This window comes from Hakea prostrata, chromosome 8 (assembly GCF_041222555.1).
Source record: "Hakea prostrata isolate BN-2017 chromosome 8, UWA_Hpros_2, whole genome shotgun sequence".
NCBI lineage: Eukaryota > Viridiplantae > Streptophyta > Magnoliopsida > Proteales > Proteaceae > Hakea > Hakea prostrata.
Genome location: NC_142607.1, coordinates 32,484,361 through 32,510,650, shown reverse-complemented (window position 1 = coordinate 32,510,650; position 26,290 = coordinate 32,484,361). Strand labels below are relative to the sequence as shown.

Genomic DNA, 26,290 nt, shown 5'->3' with positions numbered 1-26,290 from the left:
ACTTGGTTCACGTGATTGTTATATCAAACTATCTTGGTATTTCCAAAGAGAATGTTTTGGAGTTTATGGCTCTATAATTGCATTATGGAACGAATGAATTGCATAGACATATGGGCTAGATAATATTCTAGTGTGATCAATATGTGTAACTCCAATACTTTGGTATGGGATTATTGAATCATATGCATATTGCAATTTCCTATACTCATAGAGTATCTTGGCTTAAAATAGCAAAAAAGAGTATGGTCTTGAAATTGGATATTGACCACAATTAGAATTGCTATCTATTGGTATCTAATTTATGTACTCTTTCATGTAAGTGAAAATAGATGGAAAAGTTTGACGGGTTGAACCTTAAACTTTGATAGAAATTATGTTGTTTTGTTTAACAACACTATATCTAGTATGATTATTAAAAGATGGTCTTCCTACTGTTGGAGAGGTTGAGTCAAATGCATTAGCAGTTCGGATTTTGTTCAGGTTGAAATATGGGAGATAACATGAATGTGAAGGCTCCTGCAGCCACGACTCAATCGGTCTCGATTCCAGTAAATCACCATGAGAAGCCTGAAAAGTTTGGACTAAACTTCAAAACTTGGCAACAAAAGATGTTGTTTTATTTAACAACTTTGAATTTTGCGAGATTCTTAAAAGAGGATCCTCCTATTGATGGGAAGGATGGTTCAAATGCTCAAATGATTGAATCATGGAAACAATCTGATTTCCTTTGCCAGAACTATGTTCTGAATGGCTTGGCTGATGCACTGTATAGTGTGTATAGTCCTAAGAGTTCTGCCAAGGAACTTTGGGAGTCCTTAGACCATAAGTATAGATCTAAGGATGCTGGTGCTAAAAAGTTTCTTGTGGGTCAGTTTTTGAATCGTGTGGTGATAGAAGGAAGGCACATGTCAAGTTCGTCGTTGCGATATACTTTGTGCTAAGTACATCATTGTTCGTCGTTGTATCCTGGGAGACAGATGTCCGTTGAATCCTCAAGCACACTGTGGAGGAGACAAATCTGTTTTAAGGAAAGCGTCTGACGCTCCTCGACGGTTTTCCTTTACTCTTCTTTTTCGGTTCAAGTTCTGTCTTTCCAGATCTTCTCTTAATTCTTTGATTCCCCTCATTATATTATCAATTTTGGCTAACAATCTTAAAACAGATTCTTTAAGGTATAAGACATGGGTTCTTGTTCCAAGCGTCAAAGAATAGAAGAAGTCCAATCTCTGGATGAGAAGATGGAAACCTTTGATGGGCTAGTTCTTGATAATCTTTTGAGTTTCTGGAAAGATAAATTACTTACTGCAAATGGTGGTGTAAATGAGTGGACAATAGCTGTGGTTGAAATTCTTATTGATTGGTGCAAGCATGGTGAAAGGCCATCTTGACTTTATTGTTGAGAGGTTATCCTCTTCAATTGATTTTTTAGATATCATGGTAAGAGCAGAGAGTTTCTTAGACTCTTTAGCTGTTAAGAAACTCCATGAACTACTATCTAAATTGCTTGATGCTCCTTTCCTAAAGTCCTAATAAAAGGGGACCAAATGATATTTCCACCAATTTTGATGTTTGAAACATCAGTACAAGTCTTGTTTTGTTATGGCAGTTTTGTATTTTGAGTTCCCTAATTAATTTGGAACTTTTGGTAATTGTCAAGGCAAGCTAGAAAGTAAGCTACAAGGCTTGCTCCAAGGCAAGCTAGAAAGAAAGCTACAAGGCTTGCTAGAAGGCAAGCTAGATGGCGAGCATCTCGTGTAGGAATGGACTGTATAGCTGATCAGCTTCATACTAGAGATTTATATATGTAAAATCCAGCTTTTACCTAACCTTGACCCGACCCGGTCATTGTTATGTTTGTAGGTCCGAAGACCCAAAGTGGTGGTAGAAGGGACTTATGGGCCCTACTGGTTGATGACGTAATGTCGGGATTCCAGTTTATGGACATTGATGATGCTGCTCCTTCCTTGAGCACATTACCAGTGTTAAGTTAGAATCTGCGCACTGATGAAGACTGAGACAGTTGGGATATCAAACGGACTCCGGTGCAAAATCCGAAGGTACTCCCTTAAACTAGACCTCTTGAGTGAACTGTAGGAGAAAACCCCATGCAATTTGACCTTGTATAGCCCTCCAAGTCCGAACCTAAAGTTTCTGAACTATTCTGTAAAATTCTACAGAAATATGTTTTGGTCGATACTATTGGTCGATACTATCGACCAAAGGTATCGACCAAAGGTATCGACCAACAAGTTTGCTGAACCCAGATTTAAAGATTCTTGGAATATTCCTCGAGACTGGAGCCCTATTCTCGCGTTTTTAACATCTGGGAATGTGGGAGAGCCTCCCAAGAACTCCTCCTTGGTAGTGGTGAAGCATCTTCTTCATCAATCATTGCCAACCACTCATTCATACTTTCTTGTTCCACTTTAAAGGTATGACTCTCTCTCTCCTAATCACTTTCTCACTCATCTTTTCTCTATTTTACTGTTTGGACCATGGCCAAGGTGCTGCAACCTTGCATACACCTTGCCATGAACCTTCTAAACCCCATACAATGATGTTTTCACCGATATTACTATGATTGATTCACCTCATGATCATTAACTACACATTTCCATGATTTATTGCTTACCAACTTGCTTTATTTACCAAAACTGAGATGAAGCTCATGATTAACCTAATCTATACCTTGCATATGTGTTCCATGTTGCTTCTAAACGATTCCCTACCTAATCCCCCATGTTTTCCCCTAATTTGCATTGAGATGTAGCCAATGCCATGACCTACAACTCTTAACCTTAATATGTCGATTTGGGGATTTCCAAATGGACCATTGGATTATGAAAGTTTCTTGATAATTATTGTCCCCATGTTGTGCTTAGACTATCCTCCAAGTTTCCTGTCAATCCGAGACCCGGAAGACCAAATCTGGGCAAGAATCCAAAAAGCCAGCTTGCTGTCCTGGAATTGATTTGGTCGATACTATTGGTCGATACTATCGACCAATAGAGTTGCTTGTCGCAACTTTTGCCTAGTTCTGATTCGTTTGATCTCCAATTGTTCTGATTTCTTCTCTAACCTTTCATATATGCTTGTTTAGGACTTTAAGGCTATTTGGGCCACTAGCTTGTGATCTTGGACCATTCTCTTCTCCGATTCAAGGTAAGGATAGTTATCGATATAATTACCTAAGATGTGGAATTTTGACTTGGTATCCCTAACTTAGTAAATATAGTTTCTATTTCATATTCTTATCATGTTAGACTTGCTACATATGTCTTTCAACAGTAGCTTTGTGTTTACATTACGTTATTTCAATGTCTTATCATGTTTATCAATTTCAATATATGATGACTTATGTCAATGTCATGAATTGAATGTTTATTATGATGTTGTATCTTGTGAACTGATATGATGAACTTGGGCATGTGATTACTTAAGTATAACTTGGGATTGAGGGGTACCCTACTGGTGCTTCTGTCCTTGGACATTGGAGGGAATAGTATGGGATGTTCTCCGAAGGTGTCCATCGACGATTCCTGGGTTATTGTTTGACATACATAGGACTTGTCTACATGTATGGCTAGGATGTCCCTATCATATCAGACCCGATTCGGAAGGGCATTGAGACCGAACAACCCGTGGTAGTGGTGTGGATTTGTGGGCGCTCAAGACCGATATCCACTCCGTGAGAGGACATAAATTGCATTACGGTTACCCGAAAGGGGCCATGTATTGGTAGGGTTGCAAATGGCTAGACTTGGGCTCATGGGCGCTCAAGACCGGTGAAATGATCTGTGAGGGGATGTGAGAGCTTCCCGTTTACCATTTGTGGATGACTGTCACATCCTCCCAGCCGGTACCCTAACTGGCATACCCGAGTCTGATCCACCACCAAAAAGATCAAGTTTAGGAACGATCATATCCATTTCGCACAATAACACAATCAAAAGCAAGAACAAATCATAATGTTCAAGTAATTTATAATAAAAGTCAAGAAAGGATCTCAGAAGGATCACTATAGAATATCAGAGTGCGGAATAACAAGATACCAAATCAAAAGACAACTGTAGAGTATAGCGGAAATATACCCTACAAAAACATGCGGAAGGTAGATTGAAATCCAAGTAAAGCTCTAAGCTAATACAAGTAAAGTAAATGATAAGTCTAAAAGGAACAAAAGGAATTCAATCCACATCTTCAGTCAGCTCTTCTTCTCCTTCAATCTTCATCTTCTTCACCTTGCGCTTCCTTATATAGACGGTCAAAGAAATCCAAACCTCTAGAGAAGTCTAACAACAGATTGTACAAAAAAGGAATGAGTTTCGAAAGAAACTCAATAAGGCAAGTTAATCCATAACAACATAAATAACATGGAAGCAAACCATAACAAGATGCAATGCAATATGAAATAGATAATGTATGTATGCATCTAAACTCTAGGTATGCTGGTCTCTATGGCAGACATGCTTTAAGTCATAGCACCGTACTTCTTTGGGTAGGTCACGCATATGGCTCCTATTGGTAAGGGGTCCCGGCATCCCTCTCGGACAAACCATGGTAGGGGGTTAAGTCAACACACTCTCTCACAACCATTTGGCATAAGTACTGGCGCATGTCAGGGAAAAGCCTAGCCCAATGCAAGTCATCTACTCAGTTACATCAAGTCAGGTCCAGATACTTCCATTCCTCCCCTCTCGGGATCCTTTCCAGTATCCTTTCCACTAGAGTCACGGATATTACTCACCGGACTCATCAACCCTATTGGTTATCCACATATGGTAAACGGGAAGCTCTCATGTCCTCTCACGGATATAACTCACCGGTCTCGAGCGCCCATGAGCCCAAGTCTAGCCATATGCAACCCTCCAATAAATGGCCCCCACAATGTGATTCCCGTCCTCTCACGGATATAACTCACCGGTCTTGAGCGCCCGTGAATCCCCATTGCTACCACGAGTCGTTCGGTCTCAATACCCTTCCGAATCGGGTCTGATATAACAGGGGTGTATCCTAGCCAAACACTACTAGACATCCCTAGGTATGACAACCATTGATTCAGGAAAGCGTCGATGGGCATCTTCGGAGAACATCCCATACTATTTCCAATAATGTCCAAGGACAGAAGTGTCAAAAGGACACTTCCCAATCCCAAACCAAAATTAAGCAAACACATTCTCAGAACAGTCATGACATACACAACTAGTAGTTCATCATATAAAAGAGAATGTAAAAGCAACATCAGATTAAGCAGTAATAAGTAATTCATATAACATAAATAATGAAAAAGATGATATAAACAAGTGCTACTGTTCCCACAGTAGGAGATCAGAATTAAAATACAATAACAGTAGGTAATCTCATAGTTTCATAAAGTAGAAACTAGAGAACAAGCAATCTATGTAGTTAAGGAATCAACTGTCCTTACCTTGATTATTGCCGAAGATAATCCAAAGATCAAAGAGAGAGACACCAAACATGGTAAATAAACCCCTAACAAGCATAGATACAACATTAGGAAAGATACCTAAAAGATCAGAGAGCAAACGAATCAAATTGAGCAAAAATTGAAGCTACAGTCGTCATTGGTCGATTGTCTTGGTCTACTGACCCAGTCGACCAATGAGTCGACCAATCGAGTCAGTACGCAATAGTGAAAACCGTTTTGGCCATAACTTCTTCGTTTGAAGTCGGATTGATCCAAAATTCGAAGGGGAACTTCCTAGGATGTATTAGAATCATATGGGAAGATAAAATCATCAAGTCATGGTCAAAAGATGGGTTCTTGATTTAACCCAAGAAATTAGGGTTTCAACCTTATGGTTCCCATAAAAAGGTTGAGATCACAGAATGAAAGGGAATTAATGATTTGCCAATTATAACAAGAAAATCATAGAAATTATAGTTTAGGTTACTAGAAATATTACCCATGAGGTTTCCCTCGCATGGGAGGTTAACAAGAGTTTCCAGAACTCAAGCAAGGGTTAGGGTTTCAAGAAAATCTTCGGCTAGGGTTGAGATCATGATGATGATCATAGATCTCAAAGAATAGAATGAGATCATGGAATAGATAGTTGCAAGAGTGCATCATCTTCTTCCTGATCTCAGCCAAGAACAGATTAAAGAAAGAAAATCAGAGATGGAGAAGAAAGAAAAGAGAGTAGACATACCTTTGATGCGAGAGGAAGAAGATTACTTCAAGTCTTGTGAGAGATCACCAAGGAATGCAAGGGAATTGATTAGATTAGGGTTCTAACTCGTTCCAGAGGCTTTGGAGGCATAGGAGGTGGAGTATTCCCGAGATTAAACTTAAATAGAAGAGACAGGACCAAATTGGTAAATTCAGACACCATTGGTCGTTGATTGGTCTGTTGGTCCAATCGACCAATGAATCGTCCAATCAGGACAACAAGGTTCAAACAGGGATTCGGAGGGCTATACAGGGTCAAATTGAGTGAGGTTTTCTTCTACGAGTCAATCAAGAAGTCTAGTTTCCAGAGATACTTTCAGATCAAGAATGGGAGTTCATTAGGTCCACCAACTAAGCTCATCTTCTTTGATGCGCAAGCAGGATTTGACAGACATAGTTCAGCAACTTCGGACAGGGATTTGGAAGGTTATATGGGGTCAAATTGAGTGGGGTTTTCTCCTGGAAGTCCATTAAGAAGTCTAGTTTTGGGAAATATAATCGGATTGAGCACAGGAGTTCATTAGGTATTTCAACTAATTCACCCCTCTTCGGTGCGCAGATTCAGAACAAAACTGATGGCTCTCATGGAAAGGCTAGGGGTAATCAAGATTCACCCTAGGGAAAAAGAAACAAAGAATGCACAATCTGAAAAGGTGTTGGGAAGTTTCCAACAGATAAAAGAACATTAGGGTCTCAGAATGGTTACCTCTCATAAGAGTTGGTTACCTCCCATGTGAGTTACCCATAATTAACTCTTACAAAAACAACCCAAGATAGATAAAGGAACATCTCATTAATATTTCAAAATCAAGAATGGAATTAGGAAGGGTCTACCAATGAGAGGAAAGAATGTAAATAAATTCAAAGGAAAGAAATCCTAATATCCCATGGGAAGACTAGGGAGAATAAAGATTCACCCTAGGGAATAAAGATAAATAAATCATAATAAAGAAAGTCTTGGGGAGGATTCAATGAATTAATAGAAAATAGAAGGGTTGCCAATTGGTTACCCTCTCATGAGAGTTACCCAAGCATTTCCCCTCAAAATCTCACCCTTTTGGTTCCAATGGTCCAAGGAATAACAAGGATCAACTCCTCAATCATGAGGACACAAGGAAAGGTCATGGTAATTGTATGAGACCTTCCCCACAATCATAAAGATAGGTAGAAAATTCAGGGAAAGTATCATCAAGATTGTTAGAGAAGAGGTTATTACAGTAGTGTAATAACCTTCTCATAATCAGAATATCAGAAGTAGAGAAGAAAGAATGAATTAAAGAAGAAGCGAATTGAATATTAACCTTTTAGAAGAGAAACCGATGTAGAAATCTAAACAGATGTTTGAGGGTCTTTCTTGGCTTCGAAGGAGAGGATCTAGGGATCTTCCCACGTTCTCCAATGGTTTAGAACAGATTGGGATTGAAAAACATGGAGTTCCCCCTCTTTAAATAACACACAGAGTCCAAGAATTACTAGGATTTCACCAAACTAACCAAACTGACCCTATTGATTGATTGGTTGCCAAAGAGGAAGTTCTAAGGTCCTTTCCACGTTCCATAGAGAGTTAGAACCTAGTGGGAATGTTTACCACGAAATTAAAAGAAATAAAGCTTTTAAAAACCTTAAAAATAGAAAATTACCAAAATGCCACTGCTTGGACAGCTTGTTCAAAAATTGGGATTTAATGGGCCTAACTTCAATATTTTTTTGGATGGGCTTCTTTCAACACATCATACTACTTACCTAGTATGGAGGGATGTCTTCAAACTAGGTCCAACTAAGCTTTAGGTCCATCAACCAAGTTCTTCTTCACTAGTGAGTAGTTCAACACCAAATCAATTAAGGTTATCATAAGGAAACACCATCATCAATATCCATGGGTTTTGGGTCAAACACCATATCTTCTACTGAGATGGCCCACGAAGACATCATCCCTCATTTTGGGACATTGGATCAACCCTAAGAGAAAGGTCTGACATGGCTTCCTAAGATTTTCAAAGATAGTAAAACTGAAATCACGGTCAAACTTCAAATCAACATTTAAACAAAACTGAAATCATGGTCCAACTTCAAAGTCAACATTTAAACAAAATTGAAATCACGATCCAACTTCAAAGTCAACATTTAAACAAACCCTTCTTTACCCAAAACAGATAGGGTGACCTGGCTAGGTTTGGGCTGGATTTCACATTCTCCCCCCGTTAAAATAATTTCGTCCTCGAAATTGGGAGAGAACTTTGTTTCAAAAAGGCAAGGGTACTTTCCTATTATCTTGGCTTCCTTCTCCCAAAGTCCACGGAAAACAAATAATAATAAGTCTTTTTGTAAGAAAACAAGGAGTAAATCTGACATGCTTTGAAATCAAATGGAAAGTATGATCATGGCTTCATGAAGATTTCACAAGGATCATGGTGAAGATTAATATGAAGATCATAAAACTTTAAGAATGAAAGGAGATTGTAGAAGAGATGGTTGCAAGGATCAATATGTTACAAGGATGCAACATCTACTTCATAATCTCAATCTCAAAGAATAAATCATAGCAAGAGTAGATCAATACAACACAAGAGAGATTACAATTCTTTGATTGAAGAATAGGGGATGAAAAGCTTGAAGTCTTGAAACAATTAGAAGGAATAACAAATCATGAAGATCACACTTGATTTCTCTTCAAAATCATCATGTGGAGAATTCACAAGGTTATAGAGTGTATGGAGATCCACTCTAGAACAGCAGGGATAGAAGGATCAATCATGGGAATGATTTAAGATCATCCTCCTATCAAAAGGAATGTAAGGCATAAGAAGAAATCGTGGAGAGAATAGATCAACTTTGGGGTAAACTTCTACCAAACGAAACTAGGCAATTTGTACAGCAGAGAATAAATCGAACAATGCATATGGTATGTATGCATTTGGTTCAACAGCAAGGTTAGGATTAGGTGGGATCTCACAATGACCAATAGGGTTGATGAGTCCGGTGAGTAATATCCGTGACTCTAGTGTAAAAAATACCGGAATGGATCCCGAGAGGGGAGGAATGGACGTATCTGGAACTGACATGATATGATTAAGTAGATGACTTGCATTGGGCTAGGCTATACCTTGACATGCGCCAATACTTAGACCAAACGATAATGTGAGAGAGTGGTGACCGAAACCCCCAACCATGGATTTGTCCGAGAGGGATGCAGGACCCATTTTCCCCCAGTGATGAGTGACTGAGACTACCTAAGGAAGTATGGTGCTATGACTTAAAGCATGTCTACCATAGAAGACCAGCATACTTAAAATAAAATCATATTGCATTATATGCCTCATATCATCTGCATCATGTTATGATTATCTTGTGGTTTATGTGTGGTGGAATAACTTCCTTGCAGAGTTCTTTTGAACTCATTCCTTTTCTGTTGCAATATTTTGTTAGGCTATTCTACAGGTGATTACTCTGATGGCACCCTCCCTGAGGCAGACCCGGATACCTCATACTACTATCCGGAGACTAGCTACATTGAAGACTTCGGTGACCATACCGAAGAAGATCACCCGGCGTACCAGGGTTAGCCCTGGAGTTGTATGGGAGCAGTTGTCACATCCTCCAAGCCGGTACCCTAACTAGCATACCCGAGAGTGTGATCCACAGCCCCGAAGATCAGGTATCGAGTAATCAACCTCCCACATAAACAATAACATAATCATGAACAATAATAATCGATGTGCAACAGATAAACCAAAGATCCAAATAAGGAAAGAATGAATCATATATAAATCAGAGTACTAAATATAATCAGAGTGTCTAAATCAAATAAGTAAAGTGAGGCGAAATCCCACTCTACAACCAGCGGAAATGTAGTTCTAAAAGAGAAGAAACAGAATGAAATCTAATCCCGATAGCAGGTACAATAGGTAACTAAATTGTTCTCAATCTTATAGACAATATCCCTATAAGTATAAATCTCATAAATGGCACAAGGGCGCTTCCACTCTATGGTCGGACTAAGCATCGTACGGAGCATAACCACTCGCGGAATCTTCAGTGTAATTGTCGTAACCGCAATCACTTTCCTGGAGATATGCCTCTTCTCCTTGCGCTTCTTCATACGAGCAGTCATGATACTCGAACACTGTAGAGTAGTCTAACAAACATTGTACAAAAGGAATGAGTTTCAAAGAAACTCATTAAAGGCGATTAAATCCATAATAACATAACTGGCGGGATTACAAAACAAACATAAATGCAATATGGTATGAGACAAACAATGAATGTATGAATCTAACTCTATGTATGCTGGTCTCTATTGGCAGACATGCTTTAAGTCATAGCACCGTACTTCTTTAGGAAAGTCTCATTCACTCATCATCGAGTTGGTAATGGGTCCTTCATCCCTCGGGATATTCCATGGTCGGGGGGTATAGGTCACCACTCTCTCACATCACCATTGGTCTAAGTACCGGCGCATGTCGGGGTTAAAGCCTAGCCAAATGCAAGTCTTCTACTCGGTTACATCAAGTCGGATCCGGATACGTCCATTCCTCGCCCCTGGAGATCCTTTCCGGTATCCTTCACACTAGAGTCCTCATAGTCCCTGACTACGAACTCATCAACCCTATTGGTTATCCACATATGGTAAACGGGAAGCTCTCACGTCCTCTCACGGGTTGGTTACCGGTCTTAAGCGCCCGTGAGCCCAAGTCTAACCATATGCAACCCTACCGATAAATGGTCCCCACAATGTGATTCCTGTCCTCTCACGGGTTGGTTACCGGTCTTGAGCGCCCATGAATCCCCATTGCTACCACGGGTCATTCGATCTCAATACCCCTCCGATTAGGGTCTGACATAACGGGACATCCTAGCCAAACACTACTAGACAGTCCTAAATATGTCATCCAACAGTTTAGGAAGGTGTCCAAAGGGCAGCTCCGGAAACATCCCATAATATTCCCGTAGTAGTCCTAGGACAGAAGTGTCAAAAGGAACACCTCTCCTTTCCAAACCATACTTAAGCATACACAAACATAAATCCATAACATCACATATATGGTAACTTCATATATGAAAAGAAATCAATAATTACATTCAACTTGTGTATAACTGGTAAGTAAATCATACATGAGTCAATTTAATATAAACAAGTAATGCTACGATATCAAGACAGTACCACAGTAGTATAATATTGTAAGAATCTAATTAAAGAAATAAATTACAAGATTCAAATATAGAAACTAAGATATGCAATTTATGTTGTTAAGGAAGTAACCATCCTTACCTTTTATAACTTGCAAAGGAATTTTAAGAAATCAAGTAAGATCTTGACAAACTTGAGAAGAAGGTCCTGAACAAGTGTATATAATATATTAGGAAAGATCCCTAACAGAAAAGACATCAAAACATCCAAAATAGACCAAATCTGGAGTTGCTGTACTCATTGGTCAATTGGATTGGTCTACTGTTTCAGTCGACCAATCAGTCGACCAATGGAGACAGTGGCCTACAAAATCAGAGTTTTAAGAATAAAGACCGAATTTGGTGGTTCAAAAGGGTACTAAACAAGGGGTAAACTACATTGGTAGTATTCTAACATATAGGGGACCTCAAAACACTAATCGAATCAAGTTTTCAAGTTACAAATTAGGAAACAAAAAGTTACCATAATTAGATCAATCATGGTTCTTGAAGAATTCAAAATACAAATCATAGACAAGAACAATAGGAGAATGAATCATTGATTTTGATAAAGATATCATGGAAGGCATACTTAGATCTTCAAGAAAATAGATCTAAGAACATGAATCTAAATAAGGAAACAAAACTTACCATAGATGTATCAGTCATGATTCTTGAAGAAAGCATGGTATGATAGAGGAAAAACAACTAGAGATTGATAGATCATGGATTATGTAAAGAAAACACAGCGATTGACTACTAATATGATCAATATAATAGATCTAAGAACATCAGAATTTAAAGCAAAGATAAACGAAGACGAGATCATGATTTAGATCATGATTCCTTCAAAAGCTTGCAATGATCATGATTACGGACGTTGCCTTAGCCTTTAATCCTTAGGAAGATCATGAGAGATAAGTTCAGAGATGTTTGCAACAGAGAATGCAGCATCTCCTCTACTGTCTCAACTCAAAAAGGAAAGAAAACAAGGATGAAGAAGAAGAAGAAGAGAGTGTAAACATACCTTTTTGTGTAAGAACACGAGTTTTGATGAAGATCCGTCAAGATAAACACCAAGAGTGTAAGGGAAATGACTTGCAGAGGTCTTTGGTTCGTTCCAAAGAGTTTGGAGGTAGAAAATACGAAGTAGACTCGAGATTGGACTAAAATAGAGCAAGCAAGACCTAATTAGCAAAAAAAGAACCATTGGTCGATTGGATTGGTCGACTGGTCCAGTGGACCAATGAGTCGACCAATCAGTTCAGCAACTTCAAAACAGGGAATTGAAGGCTCATATCAAATCCAAACCTAAAGGGGTTTTGCACACACACCAAGTGACTTACCTAATAGGTAGAAATGCCTTCAAACCATGATATAGAGCACTCCAAGTCCATCAACTAATCCGATCTTCATCAAGATTCAGTTTCCAAAAATAGAACCTCGTCATCAACACTCATGGATTCAAAGCCAGATACCAAGTCCTCCACTGGGATGGCCCAAAGCTGACTTCTTGCTTTACTTCGGGTTGTCGAACCTACAAACAACAGGGTTTCCGGGTCAAGGTTAGGGCTGGGTTTCACAGCAGTCATGTTGGATCTCCATGGTCCTCCCCTTTGAAGAGGACATATCCATTGTGGAGGAGACTTATGAGTAGTTACCCCTTCTTTTTGTGATAATTAAACTTAGAAGAATTGTAATAACTTTAACTTATCTTCATAACTTGAGACTTGTACTTAACTAAATTTTGACCTCACTTCCGCTTGGTGAAGGAGTGGATTCCGCCCACTGCCTTCTTAATTTATCTGATTTGATATTTATTTCCGCACTCTGATTATCCTTGATATCTTATTCCTGAATTCTATTTTATTGATTGTAGCTTAATATTGATTGTTCATAATTGTATTATTGTCGATGTGGCTGATGTGGTCTTTGAACTATGGATCTTCGGGGCTGTGGATCACATCCCGGGTATGCCAGATAGGGTACCGGCTGGGTGGATGTGACAATATATCTCGAAGTAACACGAGCAAATGAAATTTGTTTTGGTTTCTAGCATCTCTTATGCCTGCTATATGTATAGCTAAGCTTCTATTGAGAGAATGCAGAATGTGATGTATAACAGTGAGTCAAGACTCAGATGTCGTTGACATAATACTGTTGGCTATTTGATCTCGAATAAAGTCATGACACGTGACTATGTAAGGTCAAAAGAAAAGGATTGCAGATCCACTGACCAAAGGTTGAGTTGAGATCAAGTTAAACAAACATCAAGAGGAATGGGACTCAAGCCTATGATGAATATGTTGATTACAGTGGAAACCTAACCTAGTTGACTGGAGATCCCAGATCTAGGTTCAATAGGACAACTAAACTGTAATGAACCAGTAAGATCACTGTGGGGGTTCATCCTCTACCCATTCCTAAGATGAAAACAGTGATACCCGTATGGAATAGGTTAAGCTTATGCTTTTAATGATTCTTACGCATTGGACAAACGTTGGATCCGAGCGGAGTAATGCGGGTTACTCTTAAGTAAGAAATCACCTATGTGAGAGAGAAGAGGGGCCGCTTCAAAGGAGAATTGTGAGGGCTCAATTCTCTAGAAACTCTCGCAGAACCAAGACGATGTCCACGGCCAAAATGGACACAACCATGAGAACTGTAATTGTGTCAGGGGAATGTCTGTGTGGAGTATATCATCATTTACACAAATGGAAGAACAGTTCAAGGGCATCGCGTCTACTGATCAGCTAGTAAAGTAAATATACTTTCACAAGGGAAGGTTCAAAGGCAAAACCTACCTATCCTATGCAGGCTTTCACCGTAGAATTCTATCACCTTGTCGGTCGTTGTTTATTTTGTTTTTCATCGTCATTTTCATTCATGTGGGGGATTGTTGGAATATGCTCTTTGAGCATGAGTGAATGTGAATGAAAATCATTCATATGGAGAGTTTGTGGAAATAAATGAATTTGTGGAAATAAGTGCATGGAATACCAATGGACTATTTGGTGATTCATTGCACTAAGAGAGAGGTCATGAATGAAGGGTTATGGGAATACCTATGGACTATGGGTGTTTCATCTCCCAAGGAGAATTCATGAATGGAGGTTAGGGGACCTTCTATTTCCTAACAACAAACTTCTCATTTCCCTAACATAATTATGGAGGGTTTTGGGGACTCTTGATTTCCAAGAAACTTCTCGTTTCTAGCTTGGCTATTAATAAATAGGGACCCCTCCTTGGTGAAGATGGTTGTTGTGTTGTGTTGTGTTTTATTTTATGACTTAAGAAGAATGCTAAGTGTGTTTTAAGGGTCTTCTTAAAACGTTTGTGAGTTTTGTTTTGAGTTTGGCTTCGAGTTTGGTTTCGTGTTTGAATCGTGTGGTGATAGAAGGAAGGAACATGTCAAGTTCGTCGTTGCGATATACTTTGTGCTAAGTACATCGTTGTTCGTCGTTGTATCCTGGGAGACAGATGTCCGTTGAATCCTCAAGCACACTGTAGAGGGGACAAATCTGTTTTAAGGAAAGCGTCTGACGCGCCTCGACGGTTTTCCTTTACTCTTCTTTTTCGGTTCAAGTTCTGTCTTTCCGGATCTTCTCTTAATTCTTTGATTCCCCTCATTATATTATCAATTTTGGCTAACATTTGTAAAGAAAGTTTGAAGAAGCTTCAGCTAGCACTACTATTTCAAAGCCATCATCACCATCAAGATGGTTATCCAACAAGAGTTTCAAGCTAAGCCTCCCTCGACTTCTTCCTTCCAAATAAAACATGTCAACCCCTCGTAGTGCTTCTGTGTATTATTTTTAATATAATAAAATATGTTTCATTTTATTGGATTTGTAAGTGCGGAAAACTTTCCTTAATTTATTTTAGGAAAGTGTTTTATTATATAGTCCCACATTGGAAACCGAGGTGTCGGAATCCAGGTTAATTAATAGGTACCACCTATTAACTTTAATTTATAATAATGAGACATGCCAATGCTTGTGCAGTGTATGAGCGAGGACGGTATACCGTCCGAGCGCGCTAGCGCACGTGCGGCGTGGGCTGTTTAGGTGTTTGTGGCGCACGCACAGCGAGATCATATATGAACCATGTGTTTTGATCAACGGTAGATCTAGGGCGATGGAAGTAGATCCATAAGTATAGTTTTGATGGTTCAATATGGACCGTTAGATCATGCGGCCGAACGATCCGACGGCTCATATTTGAATGTCAACATTGGTATCCCTACAGAGAGGTGCACCCATACGAACAGAGTCATGAACTGTTCAGTAAAGGCACCTCAATGCCTATAAAAACCTTCTAGCTTCACAACAGCAAAATATACGAAAATCCCGAAGTCTTCTCTGTTCTTGAGTTTTGCGAATGCTTAGCAAAACTTGAGAGATTCAACTCGAAGTTGGGCTTCTTTGTATCATGGGAGATGGTTCGCAGTACCTCATAGCCCCTTGATGTGAGGGCGAATTACGTCTTAAGGAAAGCGACATTGTAACGTGCCTAGAAGTTCCTACTTCCATTCTGTGATCTCATGTTCCGTTTCTTTTACAATCTTAAGATGTAATTGCTTTTTTGAGATGGCACAGTCACTGAAGCAACTTGCGATGGACATCATCAAGTTGGATCGTTTTGATGGAACTAATTTCAAGTGCTGGCAGAAGAAGATGCATTTCCTGTTGAGTCAATTAAGTGTAGTGTATGTACTGACGACACCCAAACCAGAAGAGAAAGAGAACAAAATAGTCGTAGAGACGCGAAATAGGAAAAAGTGGGAGACTGGTGACTACTGCTGCAAAGGTCATATTTGCAATTCTCTGTCGACACTCTGTTCGACATGCACCATGAGAAGCAGTCTACAAAAGAGATATGGGATGCTTTGCAGAACACCTATCTAGTGGAAGATGCAACGAGCAAGAAGTTCCTTGCAAGTAAGATTTTTTGATACACTATGGTAGATAATAGAAAAGTGATGGAACAGTTTTTTGAAATAAAACAAATCCTCAATCAATTTTCCAAACATGGTATGAAAATGGATGAAAGCATTGTTGTCTCAGCCATTTTAGACAAGCTGCCTTCCTCCTGGAAAGACTATAGGAAAAGTCTGAAGCACAAGAAGGAAAAGATGTCACTCTTGCAGAACTAGAGAGTGATATGCAGATTGAAGAAGAGGACAGAATCCGTGATAAAACTAATACCTCTAAAGTTCTTGTAGTGGAGGAAGGCAAAGACCCTAAAGAGAAGAAAGATTCTGACAAAGGTAAAATGAAGAGGAAGGGGAGCTCAAGTTCTAATCCCAACAAGAAACAAAAGTTTGATCCGAAGAAAAAGGGTCCCTGTTATCACTGTGGCAAGATGGGTCATACCAAGAAGGAATGTCGACTTCTGAAGAAGAAATCAGATAAATCAGATGACAAGAACAACCATAAGGAGAACCTAGTGGCTATGATTTCTGAAGCTAATGTTTTTGGTGTTGATACTTCCTGGTGGGTCGACTCTGGTGCTACCAGACATGTCTGTAATGACAGAAGTTTCTTTTCTGAGTATAAGTCAAAAGAAGGTGGGGGAGTATTCTCTATATGGGAAACGCTTCCACTGCTACAGTGAAAGGAAAAGGGAAAGTGCAACTTGAGTTCAACTCTGGAAAAACCCTCACTCTGACAGATGTTTACCATGTCCCAGAAGTTAGGAAGAACCTTGTGTCTGCAAGTCTTTTAAGTAAATTTGGGTTCAAACTTGTATTTAAGTCAGATAAATTTATTTTGACCAAAGGTGGTTTCTTTGTGGGGAAAGGATATCTGTATGAGGGTATGTTTAAGTTAAACATTGTTCCTGTTTCAATGAATAAAGTGAATAATTCTGCTTACATGCTTGGTTCATTTTCTTTATGGCATGGTTGATAACTCTATGAAATAGAGTTAAGATTTATAACTTTTATACTTGAGATGGCTTGATTTAGGAGTATTTTGTCTTTGTTTTAGTGATAGTATTCATTAGGTGTTGTCTTATTTAGTCTTAACATGTTGCATTTTGTTTAGTTCATTTTTGTCACCATTGCATGAATTTCCCTTCTTTTTATGGATGAATTTGACTGTTTCTCTTTCTCTTGAACATGTAGGTGAAGATTCATAATAGAAGAACATGTCCTCTAACTTTGTTGTAGAGTTGTTGCTGCATTGCTACAACAACGGAGCAGAATATTCTCAGATCCAATTCAAATGGAATTGACCAAAAAGGGCTAACTTAAGTGGACTAAATTCTTGTAAATACATGATGGTTTTCAGCCCTTGATCTCAGGAGGAAAGTTCTAATCCTATGGCCAGAATCTAACCTAATGATTGAAGACATTTATGGAAGAAAGAGAAGAGAGGCAAGGAGGAGAGGAGGAGACATTCGACCAAGGGTGGAAGAGAGACTTGGCTGAGAGGAAGGAGGTAGAGAACGAATGCTGGAGCTCTTGTGGAAGCAAGGAGCTGCTGGAGTTGCTGATTTGCTGAAGAAGAAAGCTGGAGCTCATGTGGAAGCATTGAAGCCTTAGTTTATTCTTGTTTTTATAACTCTATCTTCTTATTTTCTAATCTCATGTCAACTATACTTGGTTTTATGCATTTGAATTCTGTTATGGGCTAAAGCTTAGCTGTGTTGGGATGATAGTAGTACCTAAACCTGAATTTTGATATGTAACTAATCATGTGTTCTTTAGTTTTATTGCAATCCACTTTATTGTTAATGAATTCAGCATGTTATATTGACTAATTTCAGTTATTGAATGATCTTTCTTGAATGAATGTTATGATTTCATTAATTGGAAAATTAATGAAGTCTAGGTGTTTGTTGAATTGTGTGAGTTAGCATCATCTTTAATTAGGTTGTGTTAATTAGTAGGTTGGGTAGGAATACCCAATTACCTCACATTACCATTGATTGGATTGGGTTTAAATTGCATTCTTAATTCAATTCTTCATAGGAATATGCAGATGTTGATTTAGGATGCTAGCTTATGTGTATTGGAAAATACCATATTGCCATTCATTCCAAGTTCTTGATTTATCTTGGGGTTGTAGTATTGCTTTAGTATTTGTGTTATAAAATCCAGGGGAAGGGAAACTTGATTCCTAACACACTTGTCACTCATTTAAGTTTCTTCCATTGCTTAATCTACATCTTAGTTCCTTAGTTTTCTTTACCTGTCATTTGAGTATTTAGTTAGTTAATTACCAATCAACCTTGTTAATTTCATTTAAATCAATTTTACTTTTACATTGAAAGTTAAGGATATAATTCTCCGTGGGATCGAGACTGTACTTATCATTTATTACTTGATTGCGATACGTATACTTGCGTAATATCTTGAGATACAAGCAACAAGTTTTTGGCGCATAGGACATGTGAATTTTTGTAAAATGAATGATATGGTTAAACTAGACTTGCTTCCTAAAGTTAACCATGATGTAGATAATTGCAAAACATGCATGCTGACTAAGATTACTAGGAAGCCTTTTCCTAATGTGAATAGAGATTCTAACTTTATAGATTTGGTACATAGTGAAATTTGTGATCTCCACAGTACCCCTACTTGAGGAGGAAAGAAATACTTTGTAACATTTATTGATTATTTTTTCAAATTCTGCTATGTATATGTAAAACCCAGCCCTAACCTTGACCCAGAAACCTTGTTATTTGTAGGTCCAGTGACCCGAAGTAAAGTAAGAAGTCAGCTTTGGGCCATCCCAATGGAGGACTTGGTGTCTGGCTTTGAATCCATGAGAGTTGATGATGAAGTTCTATTTATGGAAACTGAATCTTGATGAAGATCGGATTAGTTGATGGACTTGGAGTGCTCTCTATCATGGTTTGAAGGCATTTCTACCTATTAGGTAAGTCATTTGTTATGTGTGCAAAACCCCTTTAGGATTGGATTTGATCTGGGTCTTCAATTCCCTATCTTGGAATTGCTGTCAGCATTGGTCGACTGATTGGTCGACTGGACCAGTCGACCAATCCACTCGACCAATGAGTGCTGTCTTTGGCAATTAGGTCTTGCTTGTTCTATTTAAGTCCAATCTCGAGTCTACTTCATATTTGCTGCCTCCAAACTCTTTGGAACGAACCAAAGACCTCTGCAAGTCATCTCCCTTGCATCCTTGGTGATTTTCTTGACGGATCTTCGTCGAAACTCTTCCTTTTGCATCAAAAGGTATGTCTATACTCTCTTCTTCTCCTCCATCTCTTATTTTCTTTCCTTTTTGAGTTAAGACAGTAGAGGAGATGCTGCATTCTCTGTTGCAAACATCTCTGGACTTGTCTCTCATGATCATCCTAAGGATTAATGGCTAGAACAATGATCTTAACCATGATCATTGCAAGCTTTTGAAGGAATCATGATCAAACTATGATCTAGTCTTTGTTTAACTTCTGATTTGAATTCTGATCTCCTTGGATCTTCTATATTGATCATGTTAGTAGTCAATTGCTGTGTTTTCTTTTCATGATCCATGATCTATCAATCTCTAGTTGTTCTCTTCTACCATACCATGTTTTCTTCATGAATCATGATAGTTACATATATGGTAGGTTTTGTTTCCTTATTTAGATTTATGCTTTTAAGCCTATTTCCTTGAAGATCTAAGTATGCTTTTCATGATACCTTTACCTGAAGCAATGATCCATCCTCCTATTGTTCTTGTCTTTGATTTCTACCTTGAATTCTTCAAGATCCATGGTTGATCTAATTATGGTAACTTTTTGTTTCCTAATTTGGATCTTGATGGCTTGATTGGATTAGTGTTTTGAGGTCCACTATATGTTAGGATACTACTGATGTAGCTTACCCCTTGATTAGTACCCTTTTGAACCACAAAATTCGGATTTTATATCTTAAAACTCTGTTTTTTTAGGCTACTGTCTGCATTGGTCGACTGGACCAATCGACCAATCCACTCGACCAATGAGTACAGCAACTCTAGAATTGGTCTGTGTTGGATGTTTTGGTATCTTTTCTGTTAGGGATCTTTCCTAATATGTTGTATGCACTTGTTTAGGACCTTCTTCTCAAGTTTGCCAAGATCTTACTTGATTTCTTAGGATTCCTTTGCGAGTTATAAAAGGTAAGGATGGTTATTTCCTTAATTGCATAGATAGCATGAATCTAGTTTCTATATTTGAATATCATTGATATGTTTCCTTAATTATATTCTTACAATGATATACTACTGTTGCATAACTTTGATTACAGTAGCATTACTTATTCATATTGAATTGACTCATGTATGATTTACTTACCAATTATATACAAAGTGATTGCAATTATTGATTTCTTTCCATATATGAAGTTACCATATATGTGATGGTATGAATTGATGCATGTGTATGCTTAAGTATGGTTTGGAAAGGAGAGGTGTCCTTTTGACACTTCTATCCTTGGACTACTACGGGAATATTATGGGATGTTTTCGGAGATGCCCTATGGACACCTTCCTAAACTGTTGGATGACATATTTAGGATTGTCTAGTAGTGTTTGGCTAGGATGTCCTGTTATGTCAGACCCTAATCGGAGGGGTATTGAGACCGAACGACCCGTGGTAGCAATGGGGATTCATGGGCGCTCAAGACCGGTAACCAACCCGTGAGAGGACAGGAATCACATTGTGGGGGCCATTTATTGGTAGGGTTGCATATGGTTAGACTTGGGCTCACGGGCGCTCAAGACCGGTAACCAACCCATGAGAGGACGTGAGAGCTTCCCGTTTACCATATGTGGATGATCAATAGGGTTGATGAGTCCGTAGTCAGGGACTATGAGGACTCTAGTGTGAAGGATACCGGAAAGGATCGTCAGGGACGAGGAATGGACGTATCCGGATCTGACTTGATGTAACTAAGTAGAAGACTTGCATTTGGCTAGGCTTAACCCTGACATGCGCCGGTACTTAGACCAATGGTGATGTGAGAGAGTGGTGACCTATACCCCCAGCCATGGAATGTCCCGAGGGATGTCGGACCCATTACCAACTGATGATGAGTGATTGAGACCTTCCTAAAGAAGTACGGTGCTATGACTTAAAGCATGTCTGCCAATAGAGACCAGCATACATAGAGTTAGATTCATTCATTCATTGCTTGTCTCATATCATATTGCATTTATGTTTGTTCTGAAATCCTGCCATTTATGTTATTATGGATTTAACTGCCTTACTGAGTTTCTTTGAAACTCATTCCTTTATTGTACAATGTTTGTTAGACTATTCTGCAGGTACTGAATATTATGACGGCCCCTATGAAGAAGCGCAAGGCGAAGAGGCATATCTCCAGGAAGGTGATTGCGGTTACAACAATTACACTGAAGATCCTGCGAGTGGTTATGCTCCGTACGATGCTTAGTCCGACCATTGAGTGGAAGCGTCCTTGTGCTGTTTATGAGATTTACACTTATAGGGATGTTGTCTATAAAGTGGAGAACAATTTAGTTACCCATTGTACTTGCTACTGGGATTAGATTTTGTCTAGTTTATTCTCTTTTAGAACTACTTTTCCGCTGGTTGTAGAGTGGGATTTTGCCTCACTTTACTTATCTGTTTTGACACTCTGATTATATCTAGTACTCTGATTTATATATGATTCATTCTTTCCTTATTGAATCTATGGTTTATCTTCCGCATTTTTATTATGATTGTTCATGATTATGTTATTGTTTATGTGGGAGGTTGATTACTCGATACCTGATCTTCGGGCTGTGGATCACACTCTCGGGTATGCCAGATAGGGTACCGGCTGGGAGGATGTGACAGTATATCTCTTGAATGCCAAAAATGAAGTTTTGAAATATTTTAAAATATTTAAAAGTGAGTCTGAGAATTTTTGTAAGACAACCATCAAATGTCATAGGAGTGATAGGGGTGGGAAATACTATGACCCTGAATACTTTAAAATTGTGGGCATAGTACATGAGGTTACAACACCTTATTCTCCTCAACAAAATGGTGTGGCAGAAAGGAAAAATAGGACTTTAATGGAAATGGTGAATGCTATGATGTCCTATTCTGGTTTAAGTAGTGGTTTCTGGGGTGAAGCGTTATTAACAGCTTGTCATATACGAAACTGAGTTCCTTTCAAGAAGAGCCCAAAGACCCCATATGAACTTTGGAAGAAACGAAAACCAAATTTGGTGTACCTTAGGATTTGGGGCTGTAGAGCTATTGTGGAAATTCCAGAACCAAAAAGGAAGAAACTAGGTGAAAGAGGTGTTGAGTGCATTTTCTTAGGATATGCTTGCAAAGCATATAGGTTCATGGTTATTGAACCTCATCACTCAATAAAGTTGAACGCTATTATTGAGTCAAGAGATGCCATTTTTGATGAAACCAGATTCTCTTCCATTCCTAGGACCACAAGTTCTTTAACTGTGAGAGATATAAATGAAGAGTCTTAAACACCTAATGCAGAACCAAGGAGAAGTAAAAAGCAAAGGACTGAAAAATCTTTTGGCCCAGATCAAACCTTATTATCTTTAAATGTAGTGATAGATCCTAAAACATATGAGGAAGCTATGAATCACAGGATGCTGCTTTATGGAAAGAGGCCATAAATGATGAAATGGACTCCATCATAGGAAATAATACTTGGAAATTAGTTGATTTACCCCCTGGCTCTAAAACTATAGGGTCTAAGTGGATTTTAAAAAGAAAATTAAGGGTTGATGGAACCATTGATAAATTTAAGGCAAGGTTAGTGGCGAAAGGTTTCACTCAAAAGGATGGCATAGATTATTTTGATACTTATGCTCCATTGGCTAGGATTGCTACTGTTCGAGTGTTAGTTGCATTGGCATCTATATATAAATTTGTCATTCACCAAATGGATGTCAAAACAGCATTTCTAAATGGTGAATTAGATGAAGAAATTTATATGAAACAACCTGAAGGGTTTGTTGTGAAGGGACAGGAGCACAAGGCCTGTAAGTTAGTGAAATCACTATATGGACTCAAACAAACACCGAAACAGTGGCATGAGAAGTTTGAAAAAGTAATACTGTCAAATGGGTTTAAAATACATGAGTCCGACAAATGTGTGTATAGCAAGTTTTCTGGAGGAAAAGGTGTGATAATTTGTTTATATGTTGATGACATACTTATATTTGGTACTGATTTAGAACAAGTATAAACTACTAAAAAGTATTTGTCTGCTAGTTCGATATGAAAGATATGGGTGAAGCTAATGTCATTTTGGGCATTAGAATAATCAAACATGGTGATGGGTTAATCCTGACACAATCTCATTACATTGAGAAAGTGTTGAAGAAATTCAACCATTTAGATTGTTCACCTGTTAGTACACCTTTTGACTCCAGTGTCAAGTTAGTACCAAATGATGGAAGAGCCGTGTCTCAAACAGACTATGCTAGTGCTATTGGTTGTCTAATGTATGCAATGACCAGTACAAGACCAGACATAACATATGCTGTAGGAAAACTTAGTAGGTACACTAGTAACCTTAGTAACCTACACTGGAAAGTTGTCTTTAGAAATTTTAGATACCTAAAAGGAACAACTAGTTATGGCTTAAGATACAGTGGGTATCCTACTACTGTTCTTGAAGGGTTCACAGATGCTAGTTTGATAACAGACAGTGAAGACCACTCATCCACAAGTGGTGGGATATTCACCCTTAGTGGGGGTGCAATATCTTGGGGTTCAAAGAAGCAAACCTGTATTGCTGATTCTACTATGGCAGCAGAGTTCGTGGCGTTAGCTTTTGGTAGTAAAGAAGCAGAATAGCTTAGGAATTTATTGATAGAAATTCCAATATGGCCAAAACCCATGCCACCAATATCGCTTCATTGTGATAGTGAAGCAACCTTGGCTAGAGCATATAGCCAGATTTACAATGGAAAGTCAAGACATATTGGACTTAGACATAGTTTAGTGAGGCAGTTGATAGTTGATGGAGTAATTACCATCGATTTTGTAAGATCAAATCAAAATTTGGCAGATCCATTGACAAAAGGTCTTACAAGGGATTTGGTCAAAAATACTGCAAGAGGGATGGGTCTTAAGCCCATTTCCTAAGATCACCAACAGAGGAAACTCGTCTCAATACTTGAGATATCAAATTTGAGTTCAATGAGTAAAGTACTCTGTATGGAGTGGTCTGGAAGCACTAATTATATACCATCCCATAAAGTAGTGCTTGGTTCCTGTAATGTAGATGGAGGATGAGCTATATGCTCTTAATAGATCTATAACAATTCTTGTTGAGGTGTTTATTATGACACTTCTGATAGATCTACCTAAGTGAGTGCATGAAGTGATGCCGCTTCAGTTGAGTTTGGGCTTAGACTCTAAGGCACTCATGATACCGGGATAGAGACACATGGCCTTATCAGTGTCTGCTTATTGAAGAGTAATCGGAGAAGAATTCAAGTGTGTGAGATACGTCCATCTTATCATCATAGAATTACCAGTTCAAAGACTTGTCCACTGTATACTTCTGATTAGCCTTGATGGATTTCACTAAGTGGAGGTTCAACTCTAAGTACACCTACCATTTAAGCATTTGGTTCCCAGTTGTTGTGTACTAATTTTCATTATATTGAAAATAGTGGGGGAATGTTGTATTATTTTTAATATAATAAAATATGTTTCATTTTATTGGATTTGTAAGTGCAGAAAACTTTCCTTAATTTATTTTAGGAAAGTGTTTTATTATATAGTCCCATATTGGAAACTGAGGTGTCGGAATCCAGGTTAATTAATAGGTACCACCTATTAACTTTAATTTATAATAATGAGACATGCTAGTGCGTGTGTAGTGTATGATCGAGGACGGTATATCGTCCGAGCGCACTACGCACGGCATGGGCTATTTAGGCGTTTGTGGCACACGCACTGCAAGATCAGATCTGAACCATGTGTTTTGATCAACGGTAGATCTAGGGCGATGGAAGTAGATCCATAAATATAGTTTTGATGGTTCAATATGGACCGTTAGATCGTGCGGCCGAACAATCCGACGGCTCATATTTGAACGTCAGCATTCGTATCCCTACAGAGAGGTGCACCCATACGAACAGAGTCATGAACTGTTCAATAGAGGCACCTCAATGCCTATAAAAACCTTCTAGCTTCACAACAGCAAAGTATACGAAAATCCCGAAGTCTTAGCAAAACTTGAGAGATTCAACTCGAAGTTGGGCTTCTTTGTATCCTAGGAAACGGTTCGCAGTACCTCATAGCACCTTGATGTGAGGGCGAATTACGTCTTAAGGAAAGCGACGTTGTAACGCGCCTAGAAGTTCCTACTTCCATTCTCTGATCTCTTGTTCCGTTTCTTTTACAGCTTCTTCTCCTATTATTTAACTTACACCCAGATCAAAAAACGACCAACTTCAGCAAGTATTTGGTTACTTTGACAGTGATGGAGATGGGAAAATTTCTGGTGATGAACTCAGGCCCTACTATGCTTCCATTGGAGATTACGTAACCCATGACCAGGCTCAAGGTGGGATCAATGATCTTGATACAGATGGAGATAATTTAATGGATTTTGATGATTTTGCAAAGTTGGTGGAGCGTGATGATCGGAATGGGGAAGATTATGATGACCTTAAAAGTGCATTTGAGATGTTTGAAGTGGAGAAAGGGTCTAGGTGCATTACACCTAAAGGGTTGCAAATGTTCCGTCGGCTTGGAGATGAAAGATACCATGTAGAGTGTAAGGCTATGATTCAGAAATTCGATCTGGATGGTAATTGTGTTCTTGATTTTCATGAATTTAACCTGATGATGGCTTAAATTGTATATTTAATTTCCGTGTGTTTAACATCACCTAGGCTTTGTAAGGGAAGCTGGTCCTTCCTTTCCTTTGCTCTAAAATGAACAGAATGAACAAGAAGTCTTAATTACTCTCAGTTGAGTCTAATTTTAATT

General features: G+C 38.7%; 1 pseudogene; it reads left to right on the top strand.

Moving 5' to 3' along the window:
• Window positions 1–488: 488 nt before the first annotated feature.
• On the top strand, window positions 489–26,155 carry LOC149007583 (putative calcium-binding protein CML41; annotated as a pseudogene).
• The last annotated feature ends 135 nt before the right edge of the window (window positions 26,156–26,290 follow it).